Genomic DNA, 16,153 nt, shown 5'->3' on the forward strand with positions numbered 1-16,153 from the left:
AATGGCATTTTTGTCTAAGCCAGAATATTTCTATAGAATTCATAGTTTGTTTTAAGAAGTCTAATTTTTTAATGGAGTGGAAAAAAGAGATGAAGTTCATAATGAGGCTGAAATTAGAGAAAGCATTGATAGTTACTAAATCAGAATCAAGATTCAGTCAAAGAAGATTATTGTTCTTAAGAGACAGACATTGGAGAAATGCTGATCTTTCTGATGACAGTGAGAGTTTCGTCATTGTTCATGGCCAGACTTTTGTCCTAATAACAGACCCTACATTTCCCTGTATGTTGTTATTAGGATACGAGTCTCTCAGCTCAACAGTCTGCAGGTTTGCTTGCCTGCCTTTATTTTTCTCAATCTGCAATGTCCTTAATAATAAACAAATAAGTAAACAGCCCCTGAAGAAAATTCATGCTTAGAAGAAAGCCATTGGAAAGATCCATGTGGAAAGAGCTATAGCAGTTTTGATTGAGGTGTTATTTGAACAAAATTTTAACAAGTGGATCAATGTTCCTCAAGACTATTAAAATGTTAGCAGGAGAGAAACAATGCTTCCTGGCTCAGCCGCTGAACAGACCAGTAAATGCATCTTATTGCATTCAGAAGGCAAAATATTAATTATGGCAATGGAAAATCACACTATGTGGATGGATTAAACTGGAATACACAAGCTGGGAAGGATGATAGCAAAAAATCATGGCACCTATAATTGTCCTGCAGTTTGCAAGTTGTTGCTTTAAGGGAATCAGAACAATAAAACACCTCTCTTCCCTTTAAGAACTGCTGTAAGGCTTCTTCTGGGAACAGCTGAAGGGAATAATGAACAAATACTTTTCTACACAATGCTCTGAAAGTAGGAACTTGTAAAACACTTCTTTGAAGTCAGAGTGATTGCAATCTGAAGAGGGAAAGTCATGCAAACAGTATTAAACTTGCATCTCCAGAAGGTTTTATTCCCAGCTAACCTACTCCTGCAGTTTGTCCAGACAGCTGATGTGCCAGGAGCTTTCCTCAATTTGCAAGGAGCTATCAGCATCTTGCAAAAAGAAAACAAAGAGAAATGACAACAAGTTATCAAATGTAAGCTCATCTTGATGTCACTGTTCAGGAAGAAAGCAGTGAACAAAATAATAGGCAGACTGGTGACAACTTCTGAATTTTTTGGTTTTCAGAGGTGTGAGAGTAGAATTGGAAAAATTAATTGGGTTCCAACTTTATCCTCGCTCAGTGAAAACGCATGATTAACTATGGGCAAAAATGCCAATAATAGTAATAGTAGTTGTAATAATAAATATGACAGGAACTGTCTGAAAAACATTAATTTGCGAAGTTAGAGCTTTTCAAAACTCCTACCCAAGGGACTTTTGGAGGCTGTTTCTTGCAGAATGACAGAACATCCTTTTTTGTAGAATTAACCAGGATTTAGACAGATATCTTGCTGTGTGGTACCCCATCAAGGCAATATAGCAAGTCTCCATACTTCCATGGATCTGAGGGAAGAATCAGGCACATCCAAGGAAAAACACTGACTGTGCCATAGGTCCTTCAGCTCCAGCTCTACACTTTATCCATCATTTTCCCTAGGTTTTCAGGTCAGATGGTGCCCACGCAAACTCAAGAAAAGGAGTGGTTCTCCATGGCCAAAAGTGAGATAACAGGAAGGAGACCCACCAGTGCTCCAGCTCTGCTCAGTTTAGCCCTTATTATATTATCCCTAAATACATTTCTCACTTTGGGCATTTGAAGAGGTTTGGAAAGCTGTACTCTAATTCCACGCTTGTGGAAATCAATAGCAAAGCTCCCATTGCTTCAGAAGAGTTAGATCTGTATCAGCACCCTGCAAAATCCCACCTGGCTGTTCCAATGCCTTCACCTTCCTTGCAAAACAGTAAGTCATACACATCAGATGAAAATGTCCTGATCTGGAAAGAGGTGACAGTGTTAGAAGGGAAAAGGTTTTTGACATGAAGGTGGACAGACAAGGCATTCTCTTTGTTTGGAGAGGCATGTCCTCTGCAGAGAGTAGCGTGAGATGTTGAGGGGCCTTTAGGCACTACAGTCACCTTTGTCTGTAAATGGGTGGCAAAATGTGGCCCCAGCAGAGAAGTTTTTTTTGTCTATTACTTCCACAGTTATCAGTGGTGCATGGGGGACTGATGAGTTAAGGACAGAAATCTCATTCAAAGTCATTTGGCTCTAAGGATAATTTAACCATCCCATTATTGCTGAGTGATTATGTATATTTGAAAGAGAGAAAAGCAAATACCCAAAGGCCTCTTGTTTACAATGTTTCAATTTCAAGAAGTTGCTATATGGGTGCTGATAGCACCGGAGATAGAGATAGGACTATCAGCACCTGAGGAGTAACAACTGATCTACTGCATATTTACCAAGCATAGCAAGTGCTCCGCATTATGTTTACCTAATGATTAAAAGAAGCAGTAAATGGAATGACTTTCTTTTAATCAGTATGTCAGCTTGAGCAGCATAATGAAGTTAGTCAGGGGTGAGCACAGGCTTCTGAGCCAAAAAGGGCATTTTGTTGCATCTTACTTCTAGAATCAGTAACATTGCTGTTTACCAGCAGGCAGGCCACCTGTGTGATGCTGGCTTCGTTATTCCAATACAGTATGTCCAAAATTAAAACAAATGTCCTGTTTCTAAATTTTATTGTTTCTACTCTCCTAGCTTGCAAATTCACCAAAGTCTGAGCCAAGGATTCTTTTTCTTTCAGACACATTTATTAATCATTTGTTCATGTCTACCTAGTTACACATGGATGATGTCTGACAGTTTATCCCACTTATAATTAATAACTATTAATGACCCTGTTGTTAGAATCATGCTGCATCAACTCAGAGCCTCACTTGCATTCATCTAATTATTAATTTAATTATGAAATTCAGAATGCTTCTCTCACAGGCAAGCTGGCTTACTAAAAAGGCCAGGGATCTGTCCATTTGATTGCTTTTAGAAATATGGTGGATTACGCTGTTTAGCTACTCTTATTAAGACAGGAAATACATAATATGTTTCCTTAATCCTCAAATATAAGTTATTGTCACTCCCATGGGAGCTACAGCATATGAAAGTTTTAGATGCAAGCAAATCCAAATTGAAAGAAGTCATATTTTCTCAATACTGAGAAGGTTTAACGAATTCATGTAGACACTAATGAGTATTACTAAGCTTATGTAGGGTCATGGAAAATTAGACTGGCTTTTAAAGCCATTATTACAGATTTTCTCATTGTTAAATGCTAAATTCCCTATTATTAATATAGCTTACTTTTGCTTTCAGCAATTGGACAATGTTTGAGGTTCAACTGCATGGCTCTGTTTTAATATTTTTTTGTTTCTTTGGTAACCATTTATTTTTCCCAACTCTAAGGGTTTGACAGGCTTTCATTTCTAACTTTAACTTGCTGGTTTCTTTCAGAATTTTTTTTGTATCTATTCTGCAAAGAAAATATTCTCATGAAACACAGAGTGGTTATTTACCTCATTTTCCAATCTGTACTCGATGGAATAGTGTATGTCACCACTGCTGTAAAAACAGGTATAATGAGAAAAATGTCAGTTTCTTAAAGATACAAATCTGAGTTCTGGCTTCATTAAGTACCGCTGGAGTCAGCAGTCATCAGAGTATAAACAGGAGCGCAATTTGGAAGTGTGTATGTAGAGTTAATATACAAAATATGTCTTTCATTCATAAAGTATTTCATTATCCGGTGTTTCAGTGGAATGCAATGAATCTGTCAGTATCCACAACTTGACCAAGTTCAAAGGTGAGGAGCTGAGCTGTGGAGGACATGTTTCACCCAGTGCAGCTTCTTGACATTAGAGGGCTCCATAATCCACAGAGTATGGCAAAAGTGAGTCTCATTTTGAGGTCAATAGAGACGACACTGGAAAGAGTCAATTATAGACTCCTCTTGGAGCTGTGGCTTGATGGTACTGTAGATACAGCTTCTGAAATCCTGCTATGAAGTCAAAAGCATCACAGCTGAAAATGTAAAGAGCTGGTTTGTTACACTACTAGTTCATATTGGTTTAGAAAGTCTAAGTGGAGCTTGATTTTACCAAGAGTAGATCACATATGATGGATCCTTCTCTCTTGTATTATGATTGGTCTGATGTTCTACTGTTACCCTCTATCGTCCCAAGACTCAGACAAACCTGGTATACGCTGTCTATCAGGGAGTCTCCTGTTAATGAGACACAAATGAAGGGAATGTCCATGCCTGATACAGATTAAATCTGCATCTAATCTTGGCTATAACAATTGCAGAGACACAGCTGTGTGCCATGCTTGTTGACCACCACTATCAGAACTCCAGAAGGAAATGTCAGCATAGCAGCATGACACAGGCAATGGAGAAGGAATGTGCAGTCAGAAAGCCTTTGAATAGAGTACATTCAGAAGGGAAATTCAGAGAAGCTTCTTAGACAATTAGGAAAAAAACTGAGCTCAGGGAAATGGACTTGCAAGCTGCTACTTGATCACCCTCTAGAGAAGGATACGGTAGAGCGTATTTTCTAGTATCCAACCTTACACCCATAAAGATTCTCACCTCATGCTAGAACCCAAGTTAGATATTTCTGGGTTATCTTTTGGCGTAGCTGACAAACTAGTATGTCTTTTCTCTCTCCTACTGCTGTCAGGGTGAGTTACACATGAGAAGTAATGTGGACCAGCCAAGGTCCATGAGTAGCACCTACAGCCCATACCTCTAGACTGAGGTTGCACAGATACACCTAGAATAATAGGGTACCACTCACACACCATTCTGTTTGGTAGGGTACAACAGGTAGCAGATTTTGGTGCTTGTCTTTCATAAATCATCATAGTTTCATTCTACTATCTTGACCTATGATGCTAAGGAAGAATTTTCTGTGACCACCACAAAATAGCATAGTGCAGAGTTGAACGGGCTTTCAGGCAGCCTATGCCTTTGCATAAAGCTGAGCAGAGCTATAAAGAATGACTTGCAGAAAATTTGCATCATGAATGTGACAGCTTTTCCTTGACATAGATAATGTAATAAGGCAATCCTTGTGGAACAAGAACAAATATTTGAATGCCATTATCTCATTTTTATGGCTCAAGTTATTAAGAAAAAATACATTTGAAACAATTTAAATGGACAAACTTCAGAAGAAGCTTCTACATATAATGTCATAGCCTTTAGAAAGTGCAACTTGTCTTTGTTGTACTTCAAAGAGCCTAATCCTAAAGATATCTTCCTAGGGAATAAATATGCTCATGCATTGAACTAATGCCATTCTATGGAAGATAAAAGAGCTTTTCCAAGTAGTGCTTGTAGAAGTCCAAGTCTGCAAAAGTTAACTAGTTCTCTATTGAGGCAGCCATTTATGGAGGTGCTTCATTCAAGCCCTGTGCCTGTATGCATATTCTGCCCCATCAGCTCTTCCTTCTTGCACTACCTGTATTCTGAATATGTGGCCACTGCGAGCAGGTTCATTGACTTCTCAGAGACTATGAAGGAAATCAATAGCTAGGAGAGAACTAAAACTCTGTCTTTTTCCTATGCTCAGACATGGCTTTCTCTAATTAATCATTTCTATATTGGTGTGGCTTTCCTGGCAAATATTGAGAGAAGGTTGGATTATTTTGGTAGGGAGAGACAGATATGTACAAACATATGATTTCCTTAAAGAAAATGAAGCTCAGCTGGCTAAAGAAGATCTTATTATGTGGATTTTTGGCCTTGTCCTGATACATGAACCAGGTTTTCCTCAAATGTTGTGGGCATAATTTGGTCACGTTTTTCTGAAAAAGGTCTGCACAAATAATCATTTTACTCTTCAGGGCAAACCTGGTCTAGTGGGAGGTGTCCCTGCCCATCACAGGGGCGTGGAACTAGATGACCTTTAAGGTCCCTTCCAACCCAAACTATTCTATGATTCTACGATTCTATGTAACAACAAAGGCAGGAGGGGAAGAGTACTGTTCAGAGTGTGGCTACCAGTAAGTATGGAAAATCTCAGTATCTTTTTCAACGTTATAAAGCCGGACAATCCAACTTCAGCACTTGCAAATTGTGTATACCCAAGATAGCAGGAAAATTCCCACTGTGAAAGGCAGCGGCTGCTTTTGAAGGAAATGTGTGAAATTTACACCAGCTGAAGATCCGGTACTTGTTGTTGAATTTATTGAGCTTGAACCAAATCCCACTGTAACCAATGTGGGAAAAAAAAAAAATGAAAAAACTAGAAAAGAAAGAAACTCCTTCACTTCAGTGCCTTACAGACCAGTGTAGCTGTGAGTGGACCCCTTGGGCCATGTGACATGGATGTCAGCAGCTTTCAGACCATGACCATCTGATTAATCCAAGAACTCATTCTTCGTTTACTGAAAAATCCCTTAAGTAATATAAGTGCTATATATTTGGTCACAAAACTGCTATGAAATGTGTGCGGATTTATAGATCTGAAACTAAGTGCTCTGAAAAATTTGGGGGTGAGAGGGAGTAAATTATCTCTTTCACATCTGTGCCTGTATTCTATTGAACCTGGTACCCAAATCACAGATCAATAATATTCTGGCAGGATGATTCCTCATTGTGCTTCGTTTTGAGATCAGTTCACATAACATGGAGAGGCAGCTGCAGGAGGAGAGCAAATAAAACCTCAGTATTTCCTTATGGCTGTTGAAATTTGTGCTGAATTTCTAATTTTCTGTCTGCATTTGATGGGTCACTGACATAAATAAATTATAGAGATAAATCACATTAAAACCATGAGAGATTGGTGTTTTTTTAGTTTATAAGATATAATTATTTTGCAGTGTTTTATGGCCTCAGCTGTAGCTACATGAAGATAGTTTCTTTCTTGGGATTTCTCTCTGTGTGGTTTCCAGAACCATGAGCTACACATTTCAATAGATTAGAGGATCCTTGCTAGCCAGGACCTTGCTGAATTTCCTGCCCAAATTCCACCATACAACAATATGCCCTGAAACAACTCTACCTGACAAGGAATGCCCTTTCTCTGACGACCCAGCCAGCCTCGAGGCTGCAGACTGCCATTGATCTGATTTCGGTAGCCAGTCTTATCATGGACTTTACCAGAGCACAGCTGGGACTGTAACCAAAGTCACGCAGCAGCTCGGGATGCCACGGTACTGTCAAACATTAGGGGAAAACTGGGATCAATGCAATCATTGATAAGGTTTTCAGGGACCATATGTAGCTGGAAAAGTGATTTTACCCAATGCTCTCCGAGAAGCCAGTGAGGTACCTGAGGTGCCAGGAGCCACCAATGGGTGATGATTCCCTCTACAGCTTCATGTTTGCGTAGCTTTCCAGAGCTGCTGCACAGCCATAGCCCATTTGCACTGGCTCTAACAACTAACTGAGCAGTGCCAGACTGGGTGAAAAAGGCACAGAATTAAATATTCCAAAAATGCAGATGTGATTAACATCCTCTAGTTTGCCATGAGCCCTGTGAAGAAAGCAAACTGTCAATGACACATCTGCTCTCACTTCTCCATTTATTAAATTTGAAACAAAATTTTGACAGCAATGAAACAGAAGGAGCAGTTGTGTGTTTGTATTAAAACATCATTTGGATAAGCAATAACCAGTGATTGGTGTAAAGGAACATCTGTGACATTATCCTGCTATTTTTGTCTGAGTCATGTCACACTGCGAAAGGCAAAGAAAAAGAGGGAAAAAAAAGGAAATGAAATTATAACGTGATGGTTCAAATTTAGCTTTGTTAAAGACATACTCCTATTCATTTTCCAGTGCATTCCTACAGAGTTAAGATAAAGACATCTGTCTTTTCTATGGAATCAAACATTCTGGTATTTTGGTTTGATGATGAATCATGCCCCTAAAATATTTTTGGTGATTAATTTTTAATCCCAAATTGATAAATTCCTGCTCACACAATAATGTTAACATTAAGATCCAAGCCTCTGTGAGCCCTTAATCTGAATCTCCCTTGTTAGTACTAATGGGGTTTATTTTGTCTATGAGAAAAATAATTAACTATAGCAGAAAACAAGGCTGAGATGAAAAGCACAATAGGAAAGATATGATTTTTTAAAGCTAAAGCATGTTAGCCTTTTGTTAGGTAATAACAAAGCCAATTTGGTTATTAGTATCCACTATAGAAAGACTGAGGAAATTTATTCTAGCTACAGAAAAAGCACTTTCACTGTTGTATAAAAGCAAATATTTTCTTTGTGTGTACCAAGAGGAGAGAGGGGGAAGTGCTTAAAAGCATTTGTAGGACTTTGAGCTCATCATAGTTTTCGTCAGCAAGAAAGTGATAAAAAATGTTGATTTTATTAATAATTTATATAGAAGCAGTATTTATAGCCTTCTCAGCATGTGGTAATTTGAGGTCCACAGTATTAAACAACTCATTAGAAACGCTAAGCATTCAACTTGTTTAAATATACAGAAAACTATTCACAGCTACATGCAAATCGTGAAACTCTTTTGAAGGAACATGTGTACATTGATATATGTATCTTCCTCCTGGAAAGAATATCCATTGCACCCATTTCCCTCACATCTCTTAGAGCACGCTGCCTGTTCCATTATCCCCGGTACTGACAGGTACTCCCAGCTGGCAGCAGTAGTCCTCAAGGACCAGCGGGAAGCTGACCAGTGTGTGATCTGAAACGTGATTGTGCCTGACCCCCACAGCTCACTGTCCAGATGCATTACTTCAGGTGCTTCTTTTAGAAAGTCAATTCTTTATGATTAATCTGAGAAAGCATCTATTTACCATTCCTAATTGAGGTTAATAAGGAGGGAGTATCAGGTTTACAGCTTTGATCTTAGTCCAGTGGTTAAAAAACCACCTTTTTTTTAGTGAACTTAACTGACAGACATATACCTCAGCAGGAATTAGTATGGTGAATTAGAGAAAAAAGGTCTTAAATATAGATCAAATCTTTCTGTTAAGCACAGCTAATCTCTGCATGCCAATGGCAGTTTATGACTGGTGCTTCTGTAATGCATTATAAACTTTTTGCAAATGTTTTGGATGGAGCTTTTTCATTGCTTTCCCTGGATATTTTTGAGGCACTAAATCATAATCATGTGAGCTGAAATGAGGGCCAGTATCTAGTTCAGTCCCTAACTTCCACTGGAAAATTGTTCACATCACCAATTTTATTTTATGTCTCCAGCAAAATTTCTTAGCTGACAGTGACTTATGAAGATAATGTATCCTACATGATAAAATTCTGAAAAGACCATATATTGAAGTGATGTCAAAGTTACCTAAAGTGTAAGCTGAAACAATTAATTTAAGGCCTATTGTTGCAATGCTCACATTGATCGAATTTCTGTGACTGCTTTTATTAAAGAGCGCCTTGATTTTGTGCATAGGTAATTATTATTAAAAGATTGCCTTTAAAAAAACCTTCTCTGTACACATTAGATCAATAACCTGTCCAAGAAGCAAGAAGCTGTGGAAATGAGTTATAGAGGGAACTGTGAAGATAACTTATATGGAATAATTAAATAAAAAAAAAACACTGTGTGGGATTGACAGGAAGAAGACATTTTTGTGAACGACTAGTCAACATTTTGATGCATTTTTTTCATTCTTAAAAGATACTGAAAAATTCAAATTAGGCCTTTCCTTTACTGTGGTTTTGGTGCCTTCAATTAAATCAAATCTCAAAGGAAGGACTTGTTTATGATTCCATACTGTATGCAGGACAGCTTAGAGAAGAGCAGAAATAACATCAGCGAAGATGAGAGAAAGACACTGCACCACTCGTGATGCAAAAGAAGCAGAAAAGAAGTACCAGGAACTTACAAAGAAATTGTAGCAGACAGCAGAAGTTCAAGAAGAAGAAGAGTGGGTCAAGAAATGGAGAGAGATGGCTGGAGCCAAATTCTCCAAAGGGCCACAGGTCTGGCCCCATCACCCAGCATGGGGGAACAGACCTGATCCTGCTGTCCAAATCAGACCACCTTAATAACCCAACGTGACAACTCTTCAAGTTATTGATTTGATGGAAAATGGAACGAATATATATTTTCAGATATCAAATTATCCTGTCAATTAGAAATGCCAACCTTCTACGATATATGCCTTTTAGAAGAGACTTCAGAATGTTAAAGAAATGCTTCTAGAAGTGTAGGTTGGTATGGCTGTAACTGTATTATTTTGCTACTTAATGGTCTAGAACTCAGGACATGTCCCAGTTTACTTCCCTGGAATAGCAATTGATAATATAAGTTAACATGGTATATGCTTGTTATTCATTTATGGAAAGCCAGAAGTGATGAAATCACACAATCTGAGTTTCATAGGCACAACAGTCATATTTATGTAGCGTGCCCTATTTACAACGGATTTTTAAAAGCTATAATCCACATGAGTGCAATCATATTAGGATATAAGAAATTGTTTGGATTGTTTCCTCTTTCCAGTTTCTGTATGGGCAAATAAAATGCTGAGTTAAAGATGTGTAGTGTGAATAATGTGTTTGGTCATTCATATTTCCAATTATTTTTATTGTACAATTGTACTTATTATAGGGCAATGGAAAATGCAATAAATTGACATATTCTGTATTTAAATACGCATGGGTTGTATCTGGTATATATTTATAGACAATATGTTTTTACAAGTGTATCTAGTAAGTTAGAAGGGTTTATTAATTTTGGGATTACTGTGATGGTAAAAGCATTATTTCTTTAGCTTCTTTATTGTTTAAAGGGAATGACAAGTAGATCGGACATTTGGAGATGAATGAAGCAGCACCAAGAACAGTTGCCTTGGAAAAAAACTCAATAAACATCTACAGTTGTAAATCTATCCACTTTTCTTGGCAAAACAACATCGAAGAACCGTTACAGAATTATAAAATGTTGTAAATTGGACATTTTAGGACTGAAGAAGAATTTTGCACTGCTCTGTTAAAGAATGATGGCTGATCACAAACCAGTTTATCCTTTGTACTTTCCAATTTAATTCATAGCAATTACATACTTGTAACACTAGCTGCTTCTACCACTACACATTAATTTTATTGTAAATTCCATGATATTTTAGCCAGCGCCTGATAAACCCAGTAAGGACCAGCTGTAGTAGGGTGAGATCCTGTATTTATCAATGCCGCTAGTTGGGATTACTCATAGGAAATAAAGCTGAGTATAAAGGTATTGTACGGTCGTATTAGAGGGTGTATTATTTCCAGAAGATAAGGTGCACTATCTGTGCTCCTAATATAGTCTTCCATCAATGCCCAGTCTGCTAAAAAAGTGAATGGAAGTGACTGATCTACAATTTGCATTCTCTTTTCAGTCCATCAACAGAACATTATTAAAACCATTGAGCCAAAGCCCATTAGAACAGCACTCACGTATAAAACAATGCACAGGTCTGCCTGTTCCCATTTTTATGCACTGCTATAGGACTATAAATATTCATCGTAATGTAACTGAAAATTATTGAAGTGAGGAAAAAGAGAAACAGGGAAGCCATTTGCTTCAATTCATAAACAGCATCTGTTGGGAAGTTATTCATAGATTGCTTCAGGGCCTGCTGAGCAGTAAGCCCGTGGAAAAGGATGCCATTGCAAGCAAATTGGCCAAAACTGCAATGGAGTTGCTATTAAACATGATTCACTGACAGCCAGGGAGAATGATCAGGCACTGGGTTGTTTTATGTCTTCTTTTATCACTGGGACACAGAGGTAGCCTCCAGCCAAAGTTTCACACAGTTCAAATTAGAAGAGCAACCTTCTAAGTATATTAAGGCCTAACTAGTGGCAAGAGAAAGTTGCATGAAGTGATACTATAGTGAATGAAACTGTTTATTCGTCCCCACCTGAGGCACATATAAATCCCCTTGCGAATCAGAGTGGCTGTATCCTTTCCTACTGTATAATTTTGCCAAAAGGTGTTTGAAGAACTTCTTGTAAAAAGGTGAAAATGCAGCCTAATGGATAAAAGTAATTAATAACTTAATGAGCATCCTTTAGCTTCTCGTTGAATTTCAAAATATGTTTTGGCTGAAAAGTGTCTTGCTGCCAAAGAACAGCGTATCTGTGCAAATTCACAGGAGAGCAAGTGCAAACATTTTCAAGTATAGTTTGTTATTGAGAATAAATTACTCAGCTGCCAAATATTGTTTGCTGATTTACAGAGCAGAGCTACGGTCAGGCAACACTGTTCACCACTTCTGGATTCAAAGTGAACGGTGCCGAGTTTTCAGCTAATGATCAGGTCCAAATTTTTTTACTACCTGGAGGATTCATCATATCATGAGGAATTTGAAAAATACACTTGCAACCAATATGTGGCAAATAATTTTTGCAGCCCCGTTCATCCTCTTGTTGCAAATTATGTATATATTTAATTAGCTGCAGCAATTCACTGACTCGAAGTAACTAAAAGTGCAGTCCCCTTCGTAACTAGGATGCTACACAGACCCACAGTTCACATGGCAAAGTGTTCTCTTATGTGTCTGCTCTATTTTCCTGTGTTGTAACTGAGACAAACAGCAAGAGATAAGCAGCTATTCGAATGATCTTTATTTTGCTTGTCTGTACCTGTTACTTTCGACTATTTTTAAATATTCCCATAAGTTGTTTTCTATTTTCACAAAGTTCTGCAGCTGCCTGACCTGCATGAGGTGGGAGACTTTCAGGTTACTGATAAGCTTTAAATCAAGACCATAAAAATGTCTGAATTTGCAAGCAAACAATGATATTTTCTCCTAAGCAAACATTAATCATTTGGCATTTGGCATTTACTTTTCGTTGTTGAAGTACAAACTTGCCTATGACTCAAGTGAGTGAAGGCCTTTTGCACATAGCAACTACTATTTTATTTGCATGCATTTTTTGAGGGATATTTGTCACTAGCTAATGCATTTCCACAAATTAGGGCTGTTTCATATAAGGGCAGAGAAAAGATAATTTATTCACTCAGTACCCTGGAATGTGATAACTAGTGGGCATCAGTTACCTCTCTTCATTACAGTGCTTCTCAGGAAAGCTAAGTTAGCTTTAAAATATTCATTTAAAGGTTGACACACTCTCCAGGAACAGTAGGAGATGTGGTGAGTGGGATACATTTAAGGGGTAACAAATGCTCAAGCACAGAGAAACCTCCACTCAACCTTTAAGTGGAAAAAAAAAAACATTTGAAGAAGTTTTGTCCAAATTCTCATTATATTACCTTTTGCTATAATATGCACTGTTGGTATTTATTTGCATGAAGTTGTTAGAACAATTGAGATTTTACCAGTAAGGAACATTACTGAGAATATAGTTGTTCTCAATGAATTACGTATCTAAACACTACAACACAGGTGCACAACTTCAGCGCTGTCCTATTCAAGATGAAGAACTATCACATGGGATTAATAACACCTAATCAAAAAAACATACACTCAAAGTTACAGATCAGACAAAACTATTCAGATGTGTGTGATCTTATCAAGTACTAATAATGCTAAATATGAAAATCAATGTTTGACAAGCAAAAGCAGATCTTAACTTCATAGATTATTTATTCATTGCATATAACTTGCTTGCCCTTTCGTCTCACAAAACCCAAATTTTGTAACTCTGTTAATTCCTTGGACACTCTTATTCTAAATGTGTGAGGATGTGGTCTGGCAGTTGCAACTGGAACCTATGTGTGAGTTTTCTAGCTCAGGGCATCCTGGCCTGGGAGGAAGTTTGGGAATCACAGGTAGGCCACCGGAACAGCCTTCAGTAAATCCTGTTACTGTCCCTTCTCTGTCAAGTCTTGTGGTAAAATGAAGGGCTCAAGTTCTTCAAGATTTAAGTTCCATATTCTCCAAGGGGTGAATTTCTGCCTCTGTTTTTACACTTCCAGCACAAAACAGCAAAAGTCATTTGAACAAAACACTTGTACAGATTTCTTTATTCATAACTTCCCTACTTCCCAAGTGAAGCTTCAGAGACAGTTCAACTGGAATTGGCATAAATTTAGACAAATTAAAGTTATTTTAAGCATGATCAGAAAAAAAACCATTCTTGTTTATGAAGGAAGGTAATTAATTTTTCAAAAATGCTCCTGCATATATTACAGTCATTAGGAACAACCTTAATTTGTACTCAGACCACTTATGGAGATTTTCATTCCTTTATTTATTCCTTTATTAACTAAAGGAGATGCCATAGCAACCCTCATCATACACTTTTGTTCATGTATTGATTCTGCATTATTCAATCTATGTCGGTTTTATTGTGGCTATTGTCTCATATTATGCTGTAGACCCTCCAAATCAAAACCATTCATTGTAATCCTCCGCAATTTTGGGACTCTGAATAATTTGAGACAGAAAAACAACGACCCTCAGGAGCTGGCTGGGGTCTAAGAAGGCATTCCCTATGAAGAATTTCCTCAAATCTTTTCCTCTCAACTCTCACCTAAAATATCAACCAACTCAAAGTGAAGTTATTCATCTGAATGAACCAAATCTGTACAGAGGGAAACCAATATGCCGATCAGGTTTGAAACAGACTTGCTTTGGCACATTCCCAGCAAAATTCTGTGTTCTTCAGAGAAAGCTTGTCTACTACGGACAAATAATTTTGTAAAAGCTATGTTTCTCAGTATAATTGCAACATTTTACCATCGCAACCATTTTCAGCCATCCACCAAAATAGGTTCAGTCACTTATGTGATACAGTTCACACCCTAAAATGATAAAACCTGGATCATCTCAGCTTTTTTGTTAAGGCCACAAGTGACTAGTGGTATGACAGATATCATGTAGAACGTATACAGTAGTCCATCAAACCACTTAACCACACAATGGCATAGCATCACTCATGGGTTTGTCATCAAGTTTGAGCCCCAAGCAGGAGTGTTTCAGTACCTAGGTACTCATGGAAGATGGCCTGGAAGTGTCCCATCTAACTGAGTTATCCATCAGCACATAAATTATATGTGTATCTGTTCTTAGGCCATTGTGCAACTTTCTACTCCTTCCTGTAAGGAAGATGGAGTTCAGTTATACATCCAAGTTCATTTCTACAAGCCCTGCTTCTGCTCTGGGGAGAAGGGAGCTTGTTCCTCATGTATGCCAAGTAATTCCAGATGTCCCGTGACCACGTTAGCCCAGCTCTGAGCTTGCCTTTGGAAAAGCAAAGTAAATTAGTTGAGGCTTGGACATGTATTAATGTGATCCCAGGACTGTGAGTTAGAGAAGATATCTCCCACAGCTGGCAATATGGGCACAGCAAACTCTCAGGTAGACAGAACCTTGAAAAGCACACAACAGTTCAGCACTGAGAAAGGCTGGAAGACGCCTGGGAAATCTTCCTCTGAGTTACTGACCTCCTCTAAGAACTAACACTTTTTTTGCCTGTTAAGGCTTTGATGCAAAAGGGAAGAGCTGTTCACCCACAGCGTGAGAGGAAGTTGGATAACCAGTTTTAATGGCATATGGCATGTCCATCTGTTAAGGGTATGGCACGTCACACATCTGTTTTCTGGCACTCCCCTGGGAGCAAAGATATTCCAAGCTGCTATCAACACTATCAACTCCTTTCCTAAATAACAAGTGATTGCTTTCCCAGGAAGGGAGCATCGAGTAGTAAGTTCAAATCAGCATCCTGAGCCACACCAGTATGAATTATACAAGTGCTTGCATCTTGTACACACAAATTTGATGGGATGTCAGCAAATAACAAGATCAGAATTTGCCCACACAGACATCCGCTCACTATACATGTAGGATATCAAAGAAAAGAATTAAAGAAATAGAGAACAATTCTGTTGGAAAAGATCTGTTCACATCAAATGTTCTTTGACAAGCCTGACCCTAACTGTTCTCACTGAACAAGCTGTAAGTAAAAGCTGTGGTGACACTGTCCACATAATTTTGTTTTTCTGGTCATGCTCTGAATCTTTACAGATCTGAATCTTAAAATCCCAGACCTGGGTCTGCATTGTGAAGTGCTTCAGCAGGCAGCTGTATCCATAGTTTTACTGAAGACTCAAAAAAATGTAAAGGTTCCTTTCCTTAGTATTCACTATCCTTCCAGAAGGGAGACTCGAAAGGCACAGAACCAGGCAGTGATTAATTCTTAGGAAAAACCCACTGAGGCAAGACTCAAACTTAACTAATCATCTCATTAGTTTTCTCCTTTGGGGGCAACTCTTTCT

The sequence above is a fragment of the Cuculus canorus genome, chromosome 11 (genome assembly GCF_017976375.1).
Source record: "Cuculus canorus isolate bCucCan1 chromosome 11, bCucCan1.pri, whole genome shotgun sequence".
Taxonomy (NCBI): domain Eukaryota; kingdom Metazoa; phylum Chordata; class Aves; order Cuculiformes; family Cuculidae; genus Cuculus; species Cuculus canorus.